This window comes from Mustela erminea, chromosome 1 (assembly GCF_009829155.1).
Source record: "Mustela erminea isolate mMusErm1 chromosome 1, mMusErm1.Pri, whole genome shotgun sequence".
In the NCBI taxonomy this organism is placed as follows: domain Eukaryota; kingdom Metazoa; phylum Chordata; class Mammalia; order Carnivora; family Mustelidae; genus Mustela; species Mustela erminea.
The window spans coordinates 167,532,971-167,560,806 of NC_045614.1; the positions used below are offsets into that span (position 1 = coordinate 167,532,971).

General features: G+C 35.5%; 1 protein-coding gene across 3 annotated transcripts in view; it reads right to left on the reverse strand.

Annotated features, from left to right (window-relative positions):
• Positions 1-27,836, reverse strand: part of ALCAM (activated leukocyte cell adhesion molecule) — a 207,452-nt gene that overhangs the window by 118,738 nt on the left and 60,878 nt on the right. The window lies entirely within an intron of this gene.

Sequence of the window (27,836 nt, forward strand, 5' to 3'; positions counted from 1 at the left end):
TTGTTCTATGAGAATCCAAAGTCCATGCTCTTTCTACTCCAATGCAAATTGATAAAATGCCATTTTGCTCCACAAATCAGTTTCTGATGAGCTTGCTTAGTGTAAATCACTTCTGCAGAGCCTACACTACTCATTCACCCTCCATGGGACTGATAAAATCAAATGTCTAACTCATTCAAGCTGTTGATACTAGACCCTGGATCTACTGCTGGAAAAATCCAAAAGCCAGGCTTCTAGCATTTAAGGCTAGAAGTCAAAAATCTGCTTGTTCACTTGACCTGGATCTAGACAGAATCAATTCGGGTTATTTGTCACTAATTAATATCTGCTGAAACAATGTTCTAAACATTCAGGGTGTATAACCTTTTCATTCTGCGTGTCTCAGGGATAGCAGAGTACAATCACCTCTTGATTAAGCTGGATGGAGAAGTTAACCTTTGAGCTGCATCCCGGCACATGAAGAAAGAATGATTTTGATAACTAATGGAGCTGGGAAGAGACAATTTTTTTTAATACAAAAAGAACAAATGGATATAAGAAAAGCACTTAAGTACCTCTTACACAAGGAGCAGAATATTTAGAACATAAGCAACCTTAATAAATGAGTAACCATTAAATAAAAATGTGAAGATGGCACAATCTTAAAGAATGTTTTTGCCTGATCTCTGGCCCCTGATTCATGAAATGGCTGTGATTTTCACTTAAGAGTATAGTCACCCTGGCCTTTTCTTCCATGCTTTTTGGAGAACATTCAAGATGGCAAGAAAGGCATTTTTTAGGTATAGAAAGCACTGAAAATTAGGAAAATCTGGGTCTACAAGGGCAGAAGCTCCCCCCAAAATGTTGAAGAATTAAGAAAGGATAATCACTGAACAGGGATAACAAGGCAGCTATCATCACATTCTTTGAATTAGAAATTATGGACCAAAATAAAATAAATAAATAGTGGAAGAAAATTTTTTAAATTAGATATCAGGGACTGTCCATAAAGAATGTTTTCAGTAAAACATGAATGTAAAATTAATGTCTCTGGAATAGATGGCAATTTAGAAACTGGCATCACTTTGATTGTTAGTGAAACCATTGTAGAGCTGGGTTTTGAAAGACAGCTGCCTTCTTCCTCTATTCTTCCTGGTATTTAAAGTCAGAATCTATTTACCTCTTTGGTAGTATACAGTGGTCTAGATCTCTGGGCAGGTTTAATCTGGGATCCAGGTATTTTTTATGATTAGAAACTACAAAAATTTCATATATTTTGGAAGGATTTCATCAACAAATGCATTTTTATGTTCATCTACGGTAACAGTAGGAGTAGAAACCAAAATAAAAAATATCCCAAACTTGCTGAAGGATTATTAACCATGCTATCTTCAAATAAACATGTTGCCTCTTTTAAGCTAGAATAAAAAATTCAGTATAAACTGCCAATAGCTACTCCCAGACATTATGCTAAAAGTGGTCACAAGCTTCAAATCCCAAATAACCAGTGGGTGTAAATGTCTCACTCAGAGTAACCGCCATTCCCTTCATCCCTACCAATTCTTGACAGATGGATGGATAGATACACACACACACACACACTCTCTCTCTCTCTCTCTCTCTCCTCTAATTATCATTACATTTTTTATTATCTGTTGAACCCATCTTGCCCATAACCAATTCTGGCTAAATCATGTCTTCTGATTCCCTCGAACCTTCTCCTTAGCGGCTAATAATTTCCCAGAAAAAGTAATGTAACGGTGTTGACTGACACCATTATAAATTCAGGTTTACATATTTTCTTATTATCTCCAGCTCAGGAGAGACATGTTTCTACTCTTGGGAAACCACACACCTTATGCCCTCTATAATCTTCCAGCTCTTTCCCTACACAGGTTCTTCTCCTTGAGCCCATGAACAATATAAATAAATCTCCTCTACCTTGACAAAACCTTTCTGGCCTCTCCTAATGACTAGGTGTTAGCATTTTTTTCTCAGTTCTTTCATTAGCAAAATTTCCTAACTATGTACTGTATTATTTCATGTATAAAAAAAAAACTCAAGAATAAACGAAACTAATCTATGATGACAGAAATTGTAATACTGTCCTTGGGCAGGCAGTAGGAGAGACTGACTGAAAAGGGACATGAGGGAATTGGCTGGAGTGATGGAAATGTTCTATATATTGATTAGGTTGCTGGTTGCACTGCTGAATGCCTCATTAAAACAGAGGGTTAAGCCTCTGCCTTCGGCTCAGGTCATGATCCCAGGGTTCTGGAATTGAACCCCGCATCGGGCTCCCTGCTCAGTGGAAAGCCTGCTTCTTCCTCTCCCTCTGCCTGCTGCTCTGCCTACCGGTACTCTCTATCTGTGTGTGAAACAAATAAAACCTTTAAAAAAAAAGAAAAACTCATCGAATTGTACAATTAAGATCTAAATGCAAATTATGTCTCAAAAAAATAATTCAGAAAGTATAGCATGTATTTTCTGGTATTTCCTCTACCAAACTACTCTCTTACACTTTCATTTCTTGTTAACTATATCCACCACAATATTATTTTGTAGGTACTTTTCCAACAACAACCAGAATCCACATATTAAAACCCTGTTAGTTGGGGCACCTGGGGGGTTAAGCCTCTGCCTTCGGCTCAAGTCATGGTCTCAGGGTCCTGGGATCGAGCCCCACATCAGGCTCTCTGATCAGCAGGGAGCCTGCTTCTCCCACTCTCTCTGCCTGCCTCTCTGCCTCCTTGTGGTCTCTCTCTCTCTGTGTCAAATAAATGAATAGAATTTAAAAAAATAAATAAATAAACCCTATTAGTCAACAAATGTAGTCACCTCTTCTGGGAAGGATTACTCCTAGGTACAGCTTTTTTTTTTTTTCTTTTGATGATAAAATACAGTTTCCTATAAAGTAGAAAATATACTCTTATTAATCCAAGGGCATCAAAAGCAATGAAATTTATTATTTGTCTGTGCCTACAATTATGAAAATATAAAGAAAAGATAATCCCTCACTCAAAGATAGTTATAATCTCTTTGTGGATTGAGATTTGCCTGCTGTGGGTAACCAAGAGTTCCCTATACATATTAGCTAAACAGAAAAAGTTTCCTAAGTAAGTACTATTTTTTTTTTCACTAACTAAAAGACCTATACACAGAAGTTTTATGTTTGGAAAACAGGATTATGTGCAATATGAACAATTACTAAATCACTAAATGTTTCAATTATTGCTCTGTTACACTGAATTCATAGAGTCAAATATTCCTCTAAGTATAAGGTTTCAGTGAAAATTTGGGTTAAAAAATTTTAAATTTACTGCAACTTTATAATATTATACTCATGCATTTAACTATTTTAGAAATGACTGTTTCATGCACTCCCTTGCACTGATTATTGAGGTTAACAGATTGACTCTTTTGAGAGTAGAAGATATTCTAAAGGCACTAAATATGACAAAAAACCCCTGCACATTTTGTTAGCTTATTTTAATCTTGCTTCCAGTGAAAAACATATCTGCGCAATAGAAAAACCTTCCTTAGGAAAAATGCAAATTCTATAAATTGCCAATGATCCAGATAAAGTAATTTGCAGTCCCTGGGAAATTGCTATTCCTTCTATTGACTTAGTGATTTCAGGGAAAATATTTCAGTAACAAACAAAATCCCCCCAAGTTTCTAAAACTGCTTTTTGAATCTCTGAATCCATGGCCTTAATATTCCACAGTTACATATTACAATATACTCAACATAAAAAAATTTAGTACACATCTGTGTTATCTCTAAAAGTCAACAAAGGATTTTTTTAGGGTAACTGCAAATTTTAAACTCTTCAGGAGAATTAGGCTAGCCTTGTGATGCAGGTGGTATCCATTGAATAAATCCTCTTTTTCTCAAAACCCTCCAAACTCTCAATTCTTGAAGACTGCAAAACAAAAACCTTAACAAGAAAGTTTCATGTTTTATCAAAATGCCTTAAGAAGAGTGTATGGAGTCATTCACTATTGGAAAATTCTGTTTTTAAAGTTAAATAACTTAAAGATTTCTGCACCTTTATCTTCTTACCATATAGGCTTACTGGACACAGAAACAGACAAATGAGGAAATATATTTGTGAAGATTAAATTCCATCACAGCAAGCAGTAAAACGTATATGAGAGAGCCAACATTAAAGAAACAACCACCCTAATGGCTGCTGCCCGAGATAACGTTGTGCTGACACAGCAGAAATCAGACTGAGGGAGGTGAAATATTAACTGAAATTCAAATACTGGGATGTTGCTTTTGGATATATAGTTTTTAATCAAAATTATTAAGTGATATTGATTTTATTCTTTTTCATGATTGAAATATGGCTTTGTGAAAGATATGCAACAAAGTAAGGTTCAATTGCATTATATTTGTTATGTAGTGTATCAGCTATGAAGGAGCAGCTTTTAAAAATAATATCCAAGATACAGATTTAAGATGGTTATGCTGACACTTTATTTTTCTTGTACATATGGATTTGATCTCTCTCAATTCTCAAGTTAAATTTAAAGAGTGCACAGCAAATATTCTGTGTGTCTTGGAAATGTGCCTGGGTAAGAAGACTATGAGAAACAGATAGAAAGGTTAGGCCAGCAGTATATTTTCGAACTAAATGTCACCAGGCAATACAAGCTTTGTAAGTACATATTTTATATTAAACTACCTAGACTTTAACTAATGTTTTGGAAATGGCTTTCAACTGTTTGATCATGTTTTAAGAATGAAACTGAGTTTGAAACATCAAAATAGACTTTAGTTAGCTTTATGTTCTGTAATATACTTTTATATGGACAATGAACATGAATAAATTTTTCCCCCAGTACTTATTCATATTCATTGATTAACAATGTGATTATTTTTATATCCATTGTATTTTACACTGCTAAATCTGAGCCCTTTGATATATACTTCAACTGTAAAAACAGATTATCATATTTTTATCCAAATTTTTATTTAAATTCTAGTTATTTTACATAGAATATAATAATTAGTTTCAGAGGTTATAGAATGTAGTGATTCATCACATATATTTTAGAGAGTATAAAGGCATTTGTTGAAGCTGGAAAGATAAGTAACCTTTATACTTATACATGCATAGTATTTTTTCATAAAATGAAATGTTATATATAACCAAAGATTGGGGGGGGGGGTAGATATCAGTATTGGCCTCTCCTAAACAGTTATTCTTTTTTTTTTTTTATTCTCTCTCTGAAACTCTATTACCTCCTTCTCAAAGGTCATGAGAGGCAAGAAAGCAAAATATAAAAATATTTTTATACTGATTTTAATATTTGTCCTAATGATAAGTATTCATGTGATGACTCTTGAATGGGCTGTATTCATTAACTGACCAAGTTATTATGTTGGTTTGGCTACCCATGACTAATTTCTTATAAACTGTTGAGGAACTGAGATTATTTTATACTCATTTGCATCTAGAAATATTTGATATGAGTATTTGACACTTAATATAGAATCTCATATTCAAAATATTTATTTTTGGTTATACTTTCCCAGCATTATGAAAATTCTCAATTGATTCCACTTCCTTCTAGAATAATTAAAGTGTACTTAATATGACTGTTCATGTGACCAATTTGTAATAAAGTTGGATTTGATCTGTGTCCATTTGTAAGAGAGAGTATGTATACATCACATATATACAGCACCGTTGTCCAGAGCCTGGAGTAGTGCTTGGCATATAATCGGTATTCAGCAAATATTTACCTAATTTATAATTACCTCTATTTTTCCTAGGTCAAGACAAGAGGTGCTAGAGATGGTAGAGAAAACAATGGACTAGGAGTTTTAAAAACGGTTCTAGTCTTTCTTTGTTCCCACTTAGTATAAGCTATTTACTGTCCCCAAATTACCATCTCTACGCTCCATACCACTTTCCTTGCTTCAAATACTTTCTCCCTTTCTTATTGCCACTGATAGGCACCCATTTTCCAAGGTTTAGATGAGGTACCACATCTTCACATGATTCTGTTTTAACTTCAGCCAACACTGATCTCTTCTCGTCTACACTTACAAGTTCGTCAACTGATACCTCATTCTATTTAACATCTAATTATGTAATGGCTTATACTATGCTTGAATTGCTTAACCTGTTAAAGTCTTCAATCCCCAATAAAAGTGCAACCCAGAGATCTCAAAATTTGTAGCTGAATTTGTATCCTGTGTTTTATTTGACCATCACAAAATGTCAGTGTTTGGATAGTTACAGATATTCATGTGAGATTTTATGTACAACAACAACAAAAAGTAGTTTTCTAGTTTCTCTCGGAAAAAATAATAATAATAATAAGATCTGTATTCTTGTTTGGCAGTGATCAACCGGAGCTGAATGGCTATCACTCCTTTAATCCAGGCACACATTTCTATCAGTCCCCACCTCTCTTGCTTTACTTATGTTCTCTCCCTGGAATCTGTGCGGTATGTGAGATTTTAACCCCTGCATGATAGTCCATGTTAATATATCCACCCCAACACACACACACACACACCCTCCAAACTTACATGTCTCTAAAGAGACCTGAGGTTTCCTTCTATATATCTCTGAGGCATTTCATATGCAAGCTGTTAAAATTTCCAAAAATTACCTAAACTGTCAACTTCTCTTCCTGTTTTCTTTATATCTATAAAGTGGGTTTCAATGAAAAATGATGTCAACCTATTCCTTCTTTACTTATATCTTCATTAATGGCATGTTGGACAATTAGAAACTGAAAAGCCATTTTAACTTCTTCAACACTCTGTATGCGATGGTTTCCCAAGTTCTATCAAATTTATTGACAGAAACAACATTTAGGATGGTAGAACAGGGGTTAATTTCCTTTTTCCCATTTCTATTGCCTTTGCCCTTAAAGTCTGCATTTGGTGAGGTGGTGCCTCTGTGTGAGGGTACCTGTCCTTAAAATTAACAAAGCCCCAATAGAAGGACTCCATTTAGCTTTGACTTAAGGTTGTAGAAACCAGAGTCAATTTACAGTCAACAGTAAAAGAGTTATTTTAGAGCCCAAATTCACTTTCATGGAGCTTGCAAAATGGTACTTGGAAACATTTACAATGATCTAAGAGACGATTGGTGAAATATTTTGGCACCAGCAAGTCTGGCATGCAGCCCTCAAGACAAGCAGCATTTCAAGTTATATCCTACTTGACTTTCTCTATTAGAAGCACTGTATGTGAGAGAAACAGGAAATCTGCACAGCACTTTTAAAGCAATGTGGTGAATTATAAATTAATGAGGCTTTAGTATGGGAAGGGAGTAACATCTGCAGAAGAGCGGATTTCATAAAGACAAAAGGGAAAAAGGTTTCCCTTAATAAAACATAACCTTTCTGCATGCACAATCAATTCTCAATTAGTCATACCAGAGAGAGTATCCACCACAGACTGTCAAAACTGCCTCACTTTGACTCCTTCCTTCCCCCTGACACTGTTCTCTGTTATGGTCTCCTCGCACCCTAGATGCTCCTTGAATTAGTATTTCCAACCATTTCCTGCTATCTCTTTCTGCCATCAAAAAATTCATTCGACTTCTGTGGAGCCTCTATTATATGGTACAGCTTTGCCTCCCAGTTTTGTGCTCCTTCTCTGCTCAAGCATAAGGCTTAATCAGAGCGGGTGAGAAGCCAGAGGAGAACAGGAAGTAAAAGGAGAAATGATTTCCCTAGGAAGTCCTGCAATTCCTTCTTTGTACCTCTTTAATGAGCCTACAGCAATGAAGTCATCATTTTGGAAGTTCAAACAGACTACAGGGAAATTTACTGGAGTGATTTTAAAATTCAATTCAATAGTTGTGGACTAAGTGTTTACTGTGTGCAAAGGCAAAGGCTTTTACTAGGTACCATAGGGGAGAGAACTCCCTGCCTTGAAGAGGCTTATGATCTAATTGGAAGAGAAAGAAGACAATTTTACAAATAACCGTGGTTTGGATCATGATAACACCATCAATTTATTGCCCATCTAAAGCAGGCAGGTGGCCATTCTGCAGCTTCTTAAGAAGATGTTAACTGGGGTGCCTGGGTGGTGCAGTGGATTGAGTGGCTACCTTCGGCTTAAGTCATGATCCCAGGATTCTGGGATCATGTCCCGCACTGGGCTCCCTGTTGAGTGGGGAGCCTGCTTCTCCCTCTCCCTCTCGCTCTGCCTACTTGCACTCGTTCTGTCAAATAAGTACATAAGTATTTTTAAAAAATACTTAATATCCACCTTAGTTAAGACATGCTTAGCAAAAAGTTCTCAGGCATCAACTGACATACTATTATTTTCATTTAGATAATTTAAAAATCAGCTTAAATATCTAGTTTACCAATACAACTTAAGCTAGAAACTGAAATGTTTGGGTAGGTTGGTGTTCACAGAATAATAAAAAGTGATAGCCAACAGCTTAATCAAAGCAAGAGACAAAAATAAAATTAACAATTAAAAAAACAACAAGGACACTGTTTCTAGCATGCTTAAGGATATTTAACATTTCTCTACATGGTGGAGTAGAATCCTGGGTTGGCCCACATATGCGTGGCTTTCTTACGAAAGTCAATGGTACACTCAGTTTCACTAATGGGTAAAGCATATGGCTCCCCACTTAAGGGAGCAGCAAAGAACTATTGCACTCAAGGAAATTTCTAGAGGAAATAACCTTAAACTTGTTACTGTTTAAAATATATCAAACATTTCACTGAAATAACTTCTTAAGATTATATGACTTACGATCAAACCATTCTTCCAAAACTTATTTTTGAATTAAGTGAGTCCCCCTCGTTGCAGATGTTAGGCTGCAATGTGCTGATTTGACCATAAAGTTATGCTTTTTTTTGTTCTGCTTTTTTCTGAACAGCATGTTCGGTCAAGAAAGCTGTAAGAAATAGCTTTAAGAAACTAGCATTCTATCGTTATAACAATATGTCATTTAGAAGGTTTTATTTGCGGGGGGTGGGGGTGGGGGGTGTGCCTGGGTGGCTCAGTCAGTTAAGCATCTGCCTTTGGGTTGGGTCATAGTCACAGGGTTCTGGGATCAAGTCCCGCATCGCACTTCTTTCTCAGCGGGGAGCCTACTTCTCTCCCTCTGCCTGCCGCTCTGCCTACTTGTACTTGTGCTAGCTCTCTGTCAAATAAATAAATAAATAAAATCTTTAAAAAAAAAAAATAGAAGGGTTTATTTTTTTAGCACAATACCATTCAAGATATATTTACTGATTTATAATTTTCCAGATGCTGTGCTAAGTTTTGGAGATTAAAAGATGAATAATACATAGGCACTGCCATTAAGGGGCTTTGAAAACCATTGTGGACAAAGATGATTAAACAAATCACTATAATACCATAAGCACCATGATAGCAATATGTCTCAAATGATAGTATTACAGAGGAGAGGCACCCAACAATGCCATCCCAGGGATGGATGAGGGACTTGTGAAGTGTTTCAAGTCAGCTAAGGGAAGAGTGGCAGGACATTCCAGGCAGAATTAGAGAACATACAGGAAGACAACGGAAACTTTAAAAGTTTTCTCAGTACCTGATTCTGATTCCTCTGTACATCCAAACCTGGACACGTGGAGCACATGTGACATCTCCCCATTTTTGCAGGCCACTAGTCACTTGTACCTTCCTCTAGCAAATGGACAGCATCTCATAACACATACTTGATACTAGTATCATCCCCAGCCACATCTTACTGGCTTTAGTGAATTCATTTGTGTTCTGATATCCTTGCTTTCTTAACATTTTTTAAAGTCTTTTAAAATATATTGTATAAAGAGCAGTAAGTCCTTCCTTTGGCATAAGCAATAAAAGAGAGTGGGGTGCCAAACTGGACTTTACTGTATTCACAGTAAGAAGAAACGTAACACCTTTCTACACTTGAATGAGTTTGGTTTGACTGTCCATATGTTTGGTTTGATATCCATATGTAAAATACAAACAGGAGTCCAGGGAAACCCCACATAGTTGCTGGACAAGTCTTAGTCAAGCTTGAATAAACAATTACTACAAAAACCATGAATATGCTATTGCTGAAAGTGCATAGAAAAACAGCAGGAAGGGATTATTTGTTCCCAATATTACACTGAAATCGTTTAAAGGGCATAAATTAGTGAGTGACCAGGATCTATTTGCATTTTGTCTCTGGCAATTTGTGACTTTTTTTTTTAAAGATATTATTTATTTACTGAGAGAAAGAGAGTAAGTGAGAGAGAGAGAGAGCGCGCGCACAAGCCAGGGGGAGAGGCAGAGGGAGAAGCAGACTCCCCACTGACCAGGAAGCCCAACGCAGGGCTCGATACCAGGACCCTGGGATCATGACCTGAGCCCCTGGGCCGAAGGCAGATACTTCACCGACTGAGCCACCCAGGTGCCCTAACTCAAATATTTTAATCTCTTCTTGGAAAGCTAAATGGACCTATGAGAGAGGTAGTGTTGGGAGATCAAAGTTGGCCTAGGACATTGGGAAGACAAAGAACACAGTATGAGATCTGCATACCAATTTTGGTCCGACTTCTACCAAAATGCTTCTGCTTCTGTAGAGCAAAAGGGAGTGACACTGAGATATAATATGGAGTCTCAGTCAGTATCAAGAGAAAAGAAAGAGAAGGGAGATTCCAAGTGTGGGGTGCAGATGAGAGAAAAACCTGGGAACCTGTGATTTACTTGGTGGGTTATCTCAACAATTACTTGGGAATGGCTACTCTATATTGTGAACAGAGCAACTTCAAACCGATTACTATCGGATAAATATTCACAGAACTATTATTCGGATGATTATTGATAGCATTTGGGAAGCAATAAATAGTGGCCAGTAGGCAGTAAACATGTAGAACACTAATTTGGGTTCAATTAGCACTGTTTTTTAAATTCACCATTTGGAAAAAGACAAGAAAACAATCCATTTGATGAAAGGAGAACACTGCCCTTGAGACAACAAACAATGCCACCATTCTCTCGATGATTTTCCTCCTCTATTTCTCATTAGTTGCAATGCATTAAAAATTTCTGACAAATGTAAATCCTCTAAGGCTGATTGGTTTGACTAACAATAATGAAAAAGTAAGTCAGCCACTTATCAACCTTCACCTGACATTGACATAAATTCTTTACGTGGCACAGTTCCTGGGTTTTGTCATTTGAAATGGGGCGAGGAACTGCTAGTAGAATGAATAGGGTTGCAGTGCAACAGATTAATTAAGCAGCTCTCAGGAATGATATTGAAAGGTAACTGATTAATTGAACATTGAAGCCATCTAATCAAATAGAAGACACAATAAATACGTTTCTTCAGAGATAAATTATGCCCTGATTAGCATATTCATTTGTACAGTTGTTAACTCTGTATGTGCTGTTTAAGGTTTGGACAGCTAGAAATAGCCACCTGCTACAGATTCTCTGTAGTGTCATTCTAAAAATGCCTGGTGAATATGCCTGTATTCCTTCAAGATTTGAATAGTTTATTCATTAAATAGCAAATTTCCGTTCACAAAAAAAGGTGAAAAATCCACCAAATAATATTATTCCACACAACCTGCAGCAAGGCAAACCATGCAACAGTATTGAAGATGAATCAATAAGAATTTATTTCATGTTGAACCCAGGGTTTAATAAGAAAGAGAAAATACACAGTCATGAAAATATTAATGTCAAAGATTCACAAACCTATTCATATATGAAATTATGTTCTTTTAGGTGTGAAAACATGATAGTGGTGTTTTATCTTTTGTTTTTTGTTTTTTTATATGAGCCTATGGAAAAGATGGCCAACTCTGACATTTCAGTAAAACAAAGGGTATATCTTAAATCTGGGCAACTGGAGGGCAATAAATTCAGAGGGCCTGAAGTAGCTCATTTGTACTTAAATGGTCTTCTCTTTTGCTTAAACTGAAGCCCTGCCCCCAAGTTTTGACACCCGGGCAGGATCCAGTTGCCACAGCTGTGCAGCTCAATGAATAGCAAGAGTCTGCTCCCTGTGCCTGTGGACGCTCATCATCAAAGGGGGTCTGTCACCCTCTAGTCCGCAGGCAAGCTCTCTGCCAGCCTACAGGAACAGCTTTATGGGGGAAGGGCAGGAAATCTCCAAGATAAGAAACATGGCCTTGTGAGCATCTGAACCCAGGAAGCTTCGAGTCCTAATGCAGAGTCCTGATTGATTCCTGTGTCAATGACTTTCTTACAGAAATTCAAACTCCACCTAAGGGAGAGCTCTCCAGGAGAGAGGTCCTGTGAATGCCTCTACTGCCACAGATGTCGTGGAAAATTGGATGGAGCCATGGTTACTCATCTCTCTAAGTTGGAATTAGCTAACATGGCAGTATCACGTGTCAAAGCAAGATGTTACAGAGCTGTTGGCTGAAAAGGGATTCAGGAGATTACTGGAATTGCTTCTTTAATGGAGACTAAAGAACTGCAAGCGACTTTTTTCTTTTAGCTTGAAGGAGTTTAATCAGATCAGTCACTTACCAATAATATTATACTATATAAAATTTTCTATGTTATTTATAAACTTCAACTTTAGAATTTTATAAATTTTAGAAATGTATATTTAACATATATATTTCTACATACTTATAAATTTATCAATATGTAATTAAAAGAAATATATATGGATACCTGTGTGTGCATGTGTGTGTGTACATACAGAAAATGCTTTAAATTGATAACAAAAAGTAGGTCTCTGAATTAGAACCAAAATGCTTTCAGGACTCACTAAAACACTAACAGTTCAGCTTCAGATGATCTTTAAATAGCTGACCCCCTCCACCCCAAAAACAAAGCATTTCCCATACTACTAGAACTTCAGGATTACAACTGCTTTTTGTGGGTGGTGTTGATGGCTCTCTGACAGGGGTTAATGTTAAATACATCCAACTGCAGAAATCTAGAGATCTATATAAAAAATAAAATAAATTCAGAATTTTCAAACAACTCCTTGCTCATATTTTTTGTCTACTCCTAGAACATTATAAAGACAAAATTAAATACATCCTTTAATTCTATTCAGGTACTTATTGGTAACATTATTATAAGGAAAAATGAATCCTATTCCACTGCCAAATATCAGCATTATTTGATAACAAAAGCAAAAACACTTGTCAAAAATGTAAAATTATAAACATAAATTTTTCTCTCTTTCAATGGACAGGTGGCAATTTACCTTTATATAACTCAATCTCTTTAAAATTCTGAAATTTACTCCTTCGCTGAAATTAAAACTCTTCACATCTTTCCCTCTTAGCTAATCCTTCCAAATTTTAAAGATAAAAATTATCAGTTCATGTATTACTTAACCAATATTTACTGTATATAGCTATTTAGAAATTGTAATGACAGACTGACTATTTTATAACTACAATGTTAATTTCTCAATTTTTTTTTAATGTTCTTTGAACTTATTATAAATACCACTATTACCTTTTAGGCTAAGATATATGAAAGTCACTTAAGTAATTTGTTTAATATACAATATGTCAATGAAACATTTGGTTGTCTCCTGAATGTACTTGGAATATATGAGCCATTAAAAAAAATTATATATATACATACACACACACACACACACACACTTAGCATAAGCATGTATATGTATGTGTGTGTGTGCGTGTGTGTGTGTATATATATATATATATATATATATATATATATGTAACTTTTTTCCAGGAATGCTTTAAATATTTTCAGAGGAAAGATCATTTTTCATATTTGCTAAGATAAAACAGTAAAACAGAACTGGTGTCATAATTTATTATAATATAAAACTACATCAGTGATTGCTTACCTAATTGCCTATCTTTTTTTTAAAAAGAAGATAAAAGGACAGGAAGATAAAGAGCATAAACACATTTTAAAGGTATATATAAACTAAAATAACATTACTAAGCATTTTGGTTCTAATTGTGAAGATAAATACCTTGTACAATGGAGTGTCCTGATTTAGACAGTTACAGCACTTTTAATCATTTTTTTATCTTTCATCCAAATTTTAGAAAGTATTTTTGGGCTTTTTGAGCTGGTATTACATTGTGTTTGGTCAAAATTTTTGTTCACTTACAGAAAATAAATCACAATACCATCTTAGAAATAAACATGACCACCTCTATTTTGAATGCACTGTAAAAATGGTGTACCTTGCTCTACGATGAACAAATCATGCTGTTCTTACAGACAATTTTTTTAAAGGCTCTGTAGGAAATTAGTGGTAGTTTAGTTTTATTTGAAAGGTATAAAATGGGTTTAGCAGTTTATCAATGGTATACAATTACCCCAGATTCTCTTTATCATATCAGGAATGTTATTAAATGTCCAGTACATGTTTTTGTCATTGTTGACAACAATCCCTCAAAATTGGGTATGGATCAAATGAAAGTAGGCATTAAAGAAACATCTGATTTTTCTCTCTAATACTGTGAAAGTAATAGAGTTTTGAATTTAGTTCAAAGAATGAAAGCTATAACCGATCTGATATGAAATTATGCATATCAGCAAGTTTATACGCAGAACCATTTGAAATTTGTCTATGCCTATTTTAAATAGCAAAGACATTTCATTTTATTTTTGTCCAGCATTTAAGGCCCAAGCCTACATATATATGTTTTATTACAATTTTAAGAAAAATTATTTTAAATTATATATGTATTATATATAATTTAAATATATAAATATATAATATAAATATATAAATAATATATAAATATTTAAATATATAATTTAAATATATATAAATATTTCTTAGTTATTAAAAGTCTATTATTTTGGGGGGAAAACCCAGTTATAGTTTTAATTAATGAATATTAAATTCTATTATATACCTCTTATATTATTCAATGTATTTTAGATAGGCATGGTTTAATTCACTGGTTCTCAATATTTTCTCAGCTTTTAGAAAGCTTATTTGTAGAATATTTTCCACTCAGAAACACTGCAGGTGCACAGTACGATTTTCAACACAGAAGAAGTAAAGGGAACAGGGAGGAGGCATATCAGATCAGGAGACAGGAAATTGAAAAAAAAAATCTCTGAGGATCAGGGTTTAACCCCCACCAGGGGGTTGTCTTCATGGTATGCTTGTCTTCATGAGAAAATCAGTGATTAAATGGATAATGTTTCAATTTTATTTTCCAAATAATACATATAATATTTTAATTGTATACTTGATATCTTAAGAGTACACTCCAAATAGGAATGAGGGGAAAAAACTTGAAAGAATTATTTTTATTAATGTAATTTCTACCTCTTTTAATAATAAGTTTTTATGTATTAAATGCCTCTTCCAACCTAAGCACTTAGCGTTAACTTATTTCAAAATGAACTTTCTTTAAAACAAAATTCTTTGGGGTGCCTCGGTGGCTCAGCTGGCTGTGTCTGCTTTCAGCTCAAGTCATTGATCCTGGGGTCGTGGGATTACACCTTGTGTTGGACTCCCTGCTCAGCAGAGAGTCTGCTTCTCCTTCTCCCTCTGTTCCTCCCCAGTGTTTGTGTACTCTCTCTCTCTCTTTCTCAAATAAATAAAATCTTAAAATAAATTTAAATTTTTAAAATGTTTAAAAATCCTTTTCCCCTCAATTAGATATTTTTCTCCATTATTCAAAGGAATTTATTCTTTTATAGTGAAAGAAGAAAGTTTTACAAGTTACTTAGCCAACATCTCAATATTTTAATATACTTTGAAAATAATAAAGTTCATTCTACTTAAGCCCATGGTGTCTCTGGGAGTTAGGATGGCCCTAGGTATGCCCTGATACCTCACAATCAAGAGACAAAAAAGGAGTATAAAGGCCCAAGAGAGATTAGTTTTAGTCATATTTTAATCCCATTTAATAATTTAAAAATCTCATCCAATCTCAAATCCAGCATCAACCCACCTCTAATCTTTTACTTTTTCTAATACATTCACAAATACACACAGAGAAAAAATATACTGTTGTGTGTTCAATACCCTTGGTTATTTTTTAAAAGCTGATGAAGAGAAAGCTTCACTTGAGTAAATAATGACAAGTAGGGCTTATGTATAAAGTACTGAAGCTTGAAAATAGATTCTAAATGCCATTCCAAAGGAACGTCAATAACGTACATGCAAAGGGATCACCCTTAGAATAAATATATTGCCATTCAGGGTGACTCCTTAGGACACAGCATTTATTTAGATATTTGAGTAGAGTTAGATTTCTTAAAATGCTGATACTGTTAACTCATTATTTTATCATAACTTAATATTGAGGAGAAATGCTAAGTCTTTTATGAAACTTGTAAGGTAAAGAGAATTGGTGCCTGTTACAAGGGGAAGAAAAGTTTTACAGAAGCTTAGATGATCTGTGGGAAAACAGACATTTGAAGGTGAGTTGTGAAGGCACTGAAATACTATTTCATTTATTGATCACAGGATTTACAAGAGGCAACTTGGGAAGGATGCATGGCCAAGGTCAGCTGCACCTTTAAATGTAAGTTCACACTTTACTGATGAGCTACAGCTCCATATGTTTCCTACTGAAAATCTGTGAAGCCTTTTTCCTTCAATTGATTAAAAGCAAAGAAAAGTTGACAAGTGAACTAATGAGCTATACATAATGAAAAAGATGACAATGTTCTCTTCTAGACAGTCTTCCTTTTTATAAAAATAAATGGGAGCAGAAACCTTACTCAATGCATTGTCACAGATGCTGACCCCACTTTGGCTATTGTAGTGTAAGGGCCAAGGGTTGGCCACCCCAATATGGCCACTTAGGCCGGTAGATTATGCCATACTGAAAACAATTAAGGCTCTAAAGACTCAGGAAGAAACCCTGACCCCTGCCCCTGGAATCCTCACAATTGCTTTAAAGAATTTAGAGCTTCTCCAGGAAGAGAACTATCGCCATAGATAACAATATATTGGATATACATGTGGTAGATGGGAAGGAACCTAGCAAAGTTCCCTTGATTAAAGTCCTCTCTCTGTCCCATTGTTTCTGAATGGCCCAGCAAACATTTGTTTACCAAACATTTACTTATTTTTATCTTCCTGTAAATTCATTTCTTCCATTTAATGTCCCAGACTTAACCCCTTCTCTTTAGTACAGGATGACATATATACCTCATTTTACCTGACAGTCTTTAGAAACTCGTATCTATGTCAGTTCCCTGGATATATGAAATTAAACTTGATTTTCTCCTATTAATCTGCCTGATGTCAATTTAATTCTTAGTCCAGCTAGAAGAACCCTAAAAAGAAGGTAATTTTTTTTCCTCTGCAACAGAAGCAACTACATTCTTGAGACTAAAGAAGGATAGTTGGATGAAAGTTAGGCAGGGACAATGGCATCCTTCTCCCTCACCAACTTAAAAGGGTTTCACACCACCCCGGAAGGAGCTCTCCACCCTTTCCCATGTGATAGATATTTGACAAAAACCTCATTGGGTGACAGACACAAGGAGGGTTAATCAGATTAAAATAGCCAGCCAACAAGTCCATAAAAACCCCTGAACTTAGAAACTCCAGTGGCAACCTTCTTGGGTCCCCTCTCTTTTTGGGAGCTTTGTGCTATCGCTCAATAAATTTACTATCACTCGATAGCGTTCCTTTGCTGCCCAACACTCTTCATCTGGTCTACCTCTTCATTCTTCAAAGTGGGATGACCAAGAACCACAGGCACTAAAGGAAAAGCAACCCTGCAACAAGACCATTTAGATACCATAGTTAAATAATATGTGTAAACATGAAAAAACCGAACCAATGCTAGTCCTGGACTGAAAAATGCCCACAGGAAAAGTCAAATATTTAGAACTTACATCTCCTTTTATTCCTGCTTGGTCACAAAGTGTCACAGGCTTTGGCAAATGTTCAAATGATATCTGGACTTCTGTTTATTACCCTGTGATTACGGTTGCTGTACAGAACGAAGTCAAAAACTTGGGTCTTTTTATTTTACATTAGCTCTGGCATCGCGAACTTACAACAAACGTTCTTGAAAGGATTTTCTAAGTTATACATCAATACTAGATGAAAATAAAACAAAGAAAGTTTCTTCTCAGTGCTTTCTCTATTTTACCTTCACATTTCTCTTGTGTTTCAATGCCCTCATTCTGTTCCCCAAGCAAATATACCAAGACCCAAATGGTCATGACTCCCAAAGAAACTTACGCCTCTCCTCTACTGGTTGAAAAAAAAATATGAGACAACATAAAAAGAAAAGCAATTTGTTTGGTTATCTGATGGAGGTAATTTATGCAGAAGTGTGAATGACTTAAATTTCCTGCCTGACTTGCTTTTTTTTTTTTAAAAAACAAAGGGGATTATTAACATAAATGGATCTTGATTAGTGACAGGAGATGGTAGGCATAGTAGCTCTTTGCTAACTTCTTCCCCAGGGCATACTGGAGATACGAGGTGAGTAACTTGACAACCCTTTAAAAACTGTACCAAGTTTTTTGTTTTTGTTTTTAATTGAAAGTTACTAATTTGCTGGTCTTCAGCTTAGTACTGAAAGCGGAGACATACAGGAGGTATTCTCTAGCCCCTAACCTTGAGCAGCTGTCACATGTACACGTTTTTCTCTCAACCTATACCCCTCTTCCCACCACAATCAGCAAAAATTAAGCAAAACAAAATACAGCAGATCTGAAAATACCTGTTCTACTCTAGAATGGACAGTAGATAATCAACAACTCATTTGCATAAGGCAAATGGCTTATTTATTTTTCTTATCACAAGTACTACCTCCTAAATGGAGTTTTCCTTTCCTGTTTCCTGTTCTCTTGATTTTCCTGCCCTGAGGTTGACTTAGGAGTTGACTTAGGTGCTATTCCATATAAATCCACAGCTAAGCAACTCCTACGTGTGTTCTCTCCTTATCTGTTCAAGAGTTTTACTGTGATCACTTTAATCTTCATTGATTAGTAGAGCTACTTGCAAATACTAAGTGGCCTTTACATACTGTGCGAATGAATGATGTATATAACTGATATTTTCCCTATAAGAATAAAATACTACTGTGTATCGAAATAATCTTTAGAAAGAAAAAGCTTACTCATGTGTCACAATAACATATTATTTTTTTAAGATTTATCTATTTATTTTAGAAAGCATGAGCAAGAGGGGCAAAAGGAGAAGGAGAGAGAATCTCAAGCAGACTCCATGCTGAGCACGGATCCCCATATGGGGCTTGATCTCAGATCCTGAGATCAGAATCTGAGCCAAAACCAAGAGCTGGATACTTAACCAACCAGACAATGTTACTGAGTACCATTCAGGCACCCAATAACATATCCTCTGAATGCAAGATAAGCCAAATGCTGCACTCTAATAAAAAAAATTATGTCCTCATTTGTACTAAAGTAGAAATAAGGATAAAAAAACATTACTGAAAGAAAACTATGCAAGTTTTGCTGAAACTTCAACTCAGCAAGTTGATGAGTTAGTTCTAAGTCATTAACATTTGATACTGTTTATCTGTATGAAGGCAACAGTGGAAAAGAACACCTTCTAAATTTTGTCTTTTTTTTTTAAGATTTACAAATGAGACTAAAGACTAAAGGATAGCACTTCAATCAACCATAACAGTGCTTTCTGACAAAATTCATTTAAAAGTTTCTGCTGTTAAAATATTGCTAGAGGGGCACCTGGGTGGCTTAGTCATTAAGCGTCTGCCTTCGGCTCAGGTCATGTTCCCAGGGTCCTGGGATCAGGGCCTGCATCGGGCTCTCTGCTCATCGGGAAGCCTGCTTCTCCCTCTCCCATTTCCCCTGCTTGTGTTTCCTCTCTCACTGTATCTCTCTCTGTCAAATAAATAAATAAAATCTTTTTTTAAAAAAATGCTAGAATCACTTTATTTACAGGGCTAATGACCAATTATTGAGAAATTATTTCTAAATATTTTATTTTATAATCATAAATCAAGGGAAAGACCACGATAGTATGTTTCACTTGGTATTTTGAACTTCTAAAGCTAAATAGGAAGTAACTACCATCTTTAAGATGGCCCATGCTATCGGTCGAGGGTTTTTAATTCAGCATATTGATTTATGCCTTGAACTAAATAAGTAATGAAGTGAGAGAAAAGAAATAGCATGCACCTTCAGAAATTACTGAATTTAGGGGTACCTGGGTGGCTCAGTGGGTTAAAGCCTCTGCCTTCAGCTCAGGTCATGATCCCAGGGTTCTGGGATCGAGCCCCGCATCGGGCTCTCTGCTCCGTGGAAAGCCTGCTTCCTCCTCTCTCTCTCTCTGCCTGCCTCTCTGCCTACTTGTGATATCTCTCTCTGTCAAATAAATAAATAAAATCTTAAAAAAAAAAAAAAAGAAAGAAATTACTGAATGTAATATAAGGATTTGAAAACAAAACTGCAAAGATGCTGAAATAAAATAATTTTCTTTTCAAGAATAAATAATATCATATAAAAATTTATTCTTAAGAAATCTTTTTAAAAGTACCTGAATATTATTATTAAAATTTTTAGAGTAAAAAGTAAAATGTAATTTATTTTTATTCATTTCTTTCCATCTTTGTTTTTAAAAAAAGAATTAGAAGTGACGCTATCCACGTAACTTTATTTAGTTTTCCTTTTACTTACATCACTTTCATTAACATGTAATCACGGAAACCTTAACTTATACATTTCCTATTTTATTTTTTACACAGTAATTATTGATATGCATTTTCTTCTTACGTAGATGTAGAATAAAAAAGAAAACTAACAAAAAGAAAGTGGACATAGGCACCTGGGTGGCTCAGTCGGTGAAGCATCTGCCTTCAGCTCAGGTCATGATCCAGGGGTCCTGGGATGGGAGTTCCAGCTCGGGCTCCCTGCTCAGTGGGGAGCCTGCTTCTCCCTCTCCCTCTGCCCCTCCGGCTTCTTATGCTCTCTCTCAAGTAAATAAATAAATTCTTAAAAAAGAGAGAGAGAGAGAGGACACTGTTCCACAAATTCTGCTAGGAACTTTCACATAACTAATTTTATTTAAAGATAAACTCAAAACAAAGAAGGAGAATTAGTGTTACACACAAAAACAACACATATTATTTCAGACAAAATAACTAATATTACAACTAAGTTGTAATATTAGGATGATAATATATTAACAATATTTACTTTTTAATGATATTCACAGACTAGAACTGTGAAAACATGCCCATAACCACACTTTCATGATATAGCCGAACATTAGCTATAAGAACAACATTAAGCAATAAGAACAACAACAATAATAGCAAGTTCTGCGACCACAGGGACTCTGCTCTGTATGAAGCAACTGTACTTTTTGCCCTGACCTTCAGCCTGGAAGACTCCTTCAGGAAATACAAAACAGATCACAGAAGTTACTCACTCTGTCTTGGGACTGAATTCATTCTGAGCTCTGAATACTTGTTTCCAGAATGTAGTACACCTGACCTTTTAAATTCTAGATCAACACTTACTCCAGCTTCCCATTTTAGAATACAAGAAGCTCAAAATTCCACACTGAGCCTAAATCCTTCACATCTCCAACACATCCCCAAAAGCCATTCATTTGAGTTACTTGTATTATGACTTCTCAAGAGAATCATAAGTTCATATTAGAAAGAGACCATTTCTTTATCCAGATCATAGTAAGTATAATTTATTAAGTACTTACCACGTGGAAGATAAATTCCATGATTTCTATTATATACCAAAAACCCACACACACACACACACACACAAAACAACACAAAAAACCAAGCAAATAAGATGTTTTGTTTTTCCACTTTTTTTTTTTTTAAGGTTTTTATTTATTTATTTGACAGACAGGGACCATAAGTAGACAGAGAGGCAGGCGGCAGGGGGGGGCGGGGGAGGAGGCTCCCCACTGAGCAGAGAGCCCAACATGGGGCTCAATCCCAGGATGCTGGGATCATGACTTGAGCCGAAGGCAGAGACTTTAACCCACTGAGCCACCCAGGCTCCCCTGTTTTCCCACTTTTATTGATAATGAAACTGAGGTATACATCAACTGCACAAGGCTCTCAAGTGATCTATGTGATCTGGGATTATACATGTTTATAATAATTAATAAATAACTAAATAAAAACTCTGAGACCTAAGGATTCTAAAATTCTTTTGTTTCTGACTACTGAGAAGTACAAATTCTCTGTCATTCATCCTAATTTCTTCATTCATTACTCTAGGTACTAGCAAGCACAGAGCCAAAGTCTGCTTTCAACATTTGGCTGCTCACCATCTGAAACTCTCCAACCATCTCACCCTGGCATGAAGAACAAACACTTTCACCGATTTTGCAATTGACTTATAACATCCCAATTCTATATACCTTGGTTGGTAATATAACATTATCTGCATATGTTTTAATGTAGTGTCTTTAGTACATGAACAGTTCATCATACAGACAGGAGTTTGACATTTTTCTCATTAATCTACACTTGTCAGATAGTTAAGGCCTGATGTAGTATCTAAGTACTGAGAATCTCAAGAAAATAATAAAGCCTATTATATTTAATAAAATATATGACATAGTTTAGAGCTTAAAACTTCACTAAATTTTCAGAGGTTTGTAACTATTATAAACAACAATCTATTGTTAAGAGAATAAAATACATTCCTTAGGATCTGTCCTTAAAATTATATTGGATAGAGGTGAGAAAAGAATTAAGTAAGCAAATGCAGTCTTAAATCAAACTTAAGTCCAAATAATTCCCATATCATGAAGTGTATTACACTAATTATAATGGACTGAATGTGTGTCCCCAAAATTCATATGTTTACGCTCTAACCCCCAGTACGATGGTATTAGGAGATGGAGCAATTAGAAGGTGATTAGGACATGAGGGTAGAGCTCTTATGACTGAAATGTGTCCTTATAGAACTGAAGAGATCACAGAGTGCTCCCTTGTTCCTTCTGCCCCGTGAGAACACAGGGAGAAGATGTCCATTTCTGAAATAGAGAGTGGGCCCTCACCAGACACCAAATCTACTAGTGCCGTGATCTTGAACTTCCAGAACTGTAAGTGATACATTTCTGTTGTTTATAAACCACCTTGTCTATAGCATTCTGTTATTGCAGGCTGAAGAGACCAAGACACCAATTATTTCACCAGAGGTCAACATACAACACCATCTCGCACACCAAAATAAGCAACACAGGACAAGGACCTTTGTTTTGTTCAATTCTGCACTCTCAGTGTATAGAACACACAGTAACACCCAAAATATAGCTGTTGAAAGAATGGTGCTTTCCTTTCTGACTTCTCCTTTTCATATTCTTTGACTCTTTACTGAAATGCGTATCTACTACTTGAGCCAGCCCAACAGTCATTCACTTTTCTGAGAACAGTAACTTGATTTCACTACATCCTCACTCCCCACCAGTCCCCAAAACCATGTTAATTCAAGCAGGTTGACATTGTTGCCACTCCCAACCTCAACAGGCTCCAGAGATAAGTACACACACAATTTGGCCAATATTAAGAGTCTTCCAATTGAACCATACAAATGGTGATTTACACGAGGCGAAGGAGATTCAGCTAAAGAAATCTTACAGAAACTATTAAGACGGAGCTTTTTACACTACAGTTGCTGAGAGGATGCACTATTGTTCTGGCCATCTTAACATACCATGGCAAGAAGCTGTCCAAATGAAATCAAAAGAACATCAAGCCAAGAGATGAGAAGATGTACAGTTTAGCATCATCTAAGCTCTAGAGTCCAAGACCTGAAGGCAGTTTTGACGCATTATTCTGAACTTGGGTGTAATCCAAAAAATTTCATTTTTATAAAACTCATTTGACTTGCATTCCTATTATTTGCAACTGAAAGAATCATAACAAATATATCCTCCAATACCATTGCATTAATTACTTGATTACTTATTCTCCCTATACACAGAAGAAATTAATAGTACCATGCTGATGTTGAGTCATGTAATAGCCATGGAAGAAAAATAGTGATAGTCATAGTATACTCTTAGAAATGTCCAGCGGGGAAAAATAAAATCAACATACAGAAATCTGTTGCATTTCACCAATAATGAAGCAGCAGAAAGAGAAATCAAGGAATTGGTCCATTTACATTGCACCAAAAACCCTAAGTTACCTGGAAATAAACCTAACCAAAGAGGTAAAAGATGTTTACTCTGAAAACTATAGCACATGTAAGGAAGAAAATGGAGATGACACAAGAAATAGAAAAACATTCCATGCTCGTGGACTGAAGAATAAACAATGTTAAAATGTCTATACTACCCAAAGCAACCTACACATTTAATGCAATCCTTATCAAAATATCATTGGCATTTTTCACAGAGCTAGAAAAAAACAGTACTAAAATTTGTATGGATCCACAAAAGACCCCAAGTAGCCAAAGCAATCCTGAAGAAGAAAAGCAAAGCTGGAGGCATCATAATTCCAGACTTCAAGCTATATCACAAAGCTAAGGTCATCAAGACAATAGGGTACTGGCACAAAAACAGACACATAGATCAATGGAACAGAACAGAAAACTCAGAAATGGACCCACTATATGGTTAACTGATCTTTGACAGAGCAGGAAATAATACCCTATGGAAAAAAGATAATCTCCTCAACAAATGGTGTTGGGATAACTGGACAGCAACATGCAGAAGAATGAAACTTGACCACTTTCTTACACTATATACAAAAACAAATTCAATATGGATAAAGGGCCTAACTGTGACACAGGCAGCAATCTCTTTGACATTGGCCAAAGCAACTTCTTACTACATATGTCTCTGGAGGTAAGAGAAACAAAACAAAAGCAAAAATGAACTATGGGGACTTCATCAAGATAAACAGCTTCTGCACAGTGAAGAAAACAATCAACAAAACTAAAAGGCAACCGACAGAATGGGAGAAGATATTTGCAAATGATATATCTGATTAAAGGGTTAGTTTCAAAATGTATTAAGAATTTATCAAACACAACACCTAAGAAACAAATAATCCAGTTAAGAAATGGGCATAAGTCATAAACTGACATTCCTCCAAAGAAGACATACAAATGGCTAAAAGACATGTGAAAAGATGCTCAACATCACTCATCATCTGGGAAATGCAAATTAAAACTACAATGAGATATCACTTCACACCTGTCTGAATGGTTAAATGTAACTACACAGGAAACAACAGATATTGGCAAGGATGCAGAGAGAGGGAAATCCTCGTACACTGTTGGAGATAATACAACCTAATACAATCTGGCGCAACCACTCTGGAAAACAGGATGGAGGTTCCTCAAAAAGTTAAGAATAGAACTATCCTACAACCCAGCAATTGCAGTACTTGGTATTTACCCAAAGAATACAAAAATACCTATTTTAAGGGGCTAATGCACCCCAATATTTATAGCAGCATTGTCAACAATGGCCAAATTATGGAAACAGCCCAAATGTCCATCAATTGAGAATGGATAAAGGAACTGTGGTATATGTATATAATGGAATATTACTCAGCCATAAAAAAGAATGAAATTTTGACATTTGCTACAACATGGATGGAGCTAGAGTATATTATGCTAAGCACAGTAAGTCAGTGAGAGAAAGATAAATACCATATAATTTTGCTCATATGTGGAATTTAAGAAACAAAACAGATGAATAAAGGGGAAAGAAAAAGAAAAGACAAACCATAAAATGGAATCTTAACTACAGAGAACAAACTGAGGGGTGCTGGAGGGGAGGTGGGCAGGGGGATGGGCTAAATGGGTGCTGGGTAGAATGTTCAGTCTGTTAAACTCAGATGCTATGATGTTTAACTCAGTTGGTTAAATGTTTGCCTTGGGCTCAGGTCCATGATCCCAAGATTCTGGGATCAAGCCTGTGTCGGGCTCTCTGCTCAGCAGAAGTCTGCTTCTCTCTCTGCCTCTCCCCCTGCCTTTGTTCTCTGTCTCTTTCTCTCTCAAATAAATTAATAGTCAATAAATAAATAAATAAATAAACAAATAAATAGGTGGTGGGTTTCAAGGAGGGCATTTGTGATGAGCACTGGGTATTCTATGTAAGTGATGAATCACTGAATTTTAGTCCTAAAACTAGTATTATACTATATGTTAACTAATTTGAATTTAAATTTTTAAAAATTGTCCAGCAGTGTTTGTGTCTTCCTTTTAATTTACTCAGATAAAATTTCAGAAGAAAGAATAACATTTATTTTGGTGCCAACAACAGCTCTAGATGGTGTATTTTTCTGTGTGACCTGCTACTGGTTTCAGCACTGCTGACTATAAAACTGAAGGAAGTGAAACCTTACCTGTGGAACGTAAGGAATAATATGAAGGACATTAGGAGAAGGAAGGGAAAAATGAAGCGGGGGGGGGGGAATCAGAGGGGGAGACGAACCATGAGACTATGCACTCTGGGAAACAAACTGAGGGTTTTAGAGGGGAGGGGGAGGTTGGGGGATGGATGAGCCCAGTGATGGGTATTAAGGAGGGCACGTATTGCATGGAGTACTGGCTGTTATACGCAAACAATGAATCATGGAACATGACACCAACGATGTACACTAACGATGTACTGCATGGTGACTAACATCACATAAAAAAATGAAATTAGTTATAATTAATCATGACTTTGTCTCAATAGCAGATAACCAAATGCGTGGTTTAAAAACAGAAAAAGAATACTGCATATTTTAGAAAGAATTACAATTTACTATATCATATAGAAACCTAAAATGGCTTCAGCAATTATCAACACAATACGCTTTCATTTTACAGTTGAGGGAAGCTAGAGGACGTGTCTAATGTCCTGTCCTGGCTAGTAGCAGAGGCAAGAACTACAATATAGCAAACCATACTATGATCTTACTTATTCATATACTATAGTTTATTTCCAGAAACTTCCTTTTAAATCAAATACACAAGAGTTTAAAGTATTTATGTAAGCTTAGAATGCTATTCACATGCAGAAGACTGGTTCACAATTTTTGCATATATGTATTATCACTTGGATGAATGATAGGATTTTCATAGTGTGCTCTATGAACTAAGAGCCCATTAAACAATGATTTCATTATTACCCTCAAAATTCCAACATAAACTTATACAAGAGTTATGAAATAAACTGCTTCATTTCTAGAAAATTAGCTATCTTTAGGTCAATGGAACTTAATTTATCTAATACTACTTAAGTGTCCTAACAAATTTAATCTATTCCTACATACCAGGAAGAACAGGACTATGAATTACTTTAGTAATTGCCCAAGAGGATTAAAGGTCAATGTAGAATACATTTACATATATTAAGATGTGAAATTTTTAGTGATGGAAATTCAAAATCTGAGACAAAATATTCTCCGTATTATATTTTTTGAAATAAGGACAAACCATTTTAAATTAAAATCTGATTTAAAAGAAATGGATCTTAGCAAAGCTAACTTTTAAGTAGAAGCACATTTCAGTCATGAACTATAAAAAACTAATACAGTTAATTAAGATGAGATCTTATATATTTGAAAGTTTTCCCAAAATTACGCTTTGTGTTTCTTTTCTCTCACTTCAGTATCAATCATAAAAGATATTTATAGTCATATGAAATAACCATAGTATGTGACAAATAAAAAGTGCTTTCAAGTTTCTGGATGAAAGGCTTTGTGTTAGGGCAATCCATTATTAATTCCATAAATACCAAAGAATTTAAAAGTGAAAGTCATTTCATGGGGAGAATAGATTTTTAAGTTGATATGAATCATAAGGAATTCTTAATATCAAAAGAAGCTGAGTCATGTTTTAAGACCACTCCATCCAATAACTGAGACCCTTCCATATATCCCCACTGGCTGGACAATGAAATAAATGCTGTTGAGGGAGAGAAATAAGAGTATAAAGAAACACTTCCATTGTTCTCACTCACTCTGCTTTCTGGAGCACTT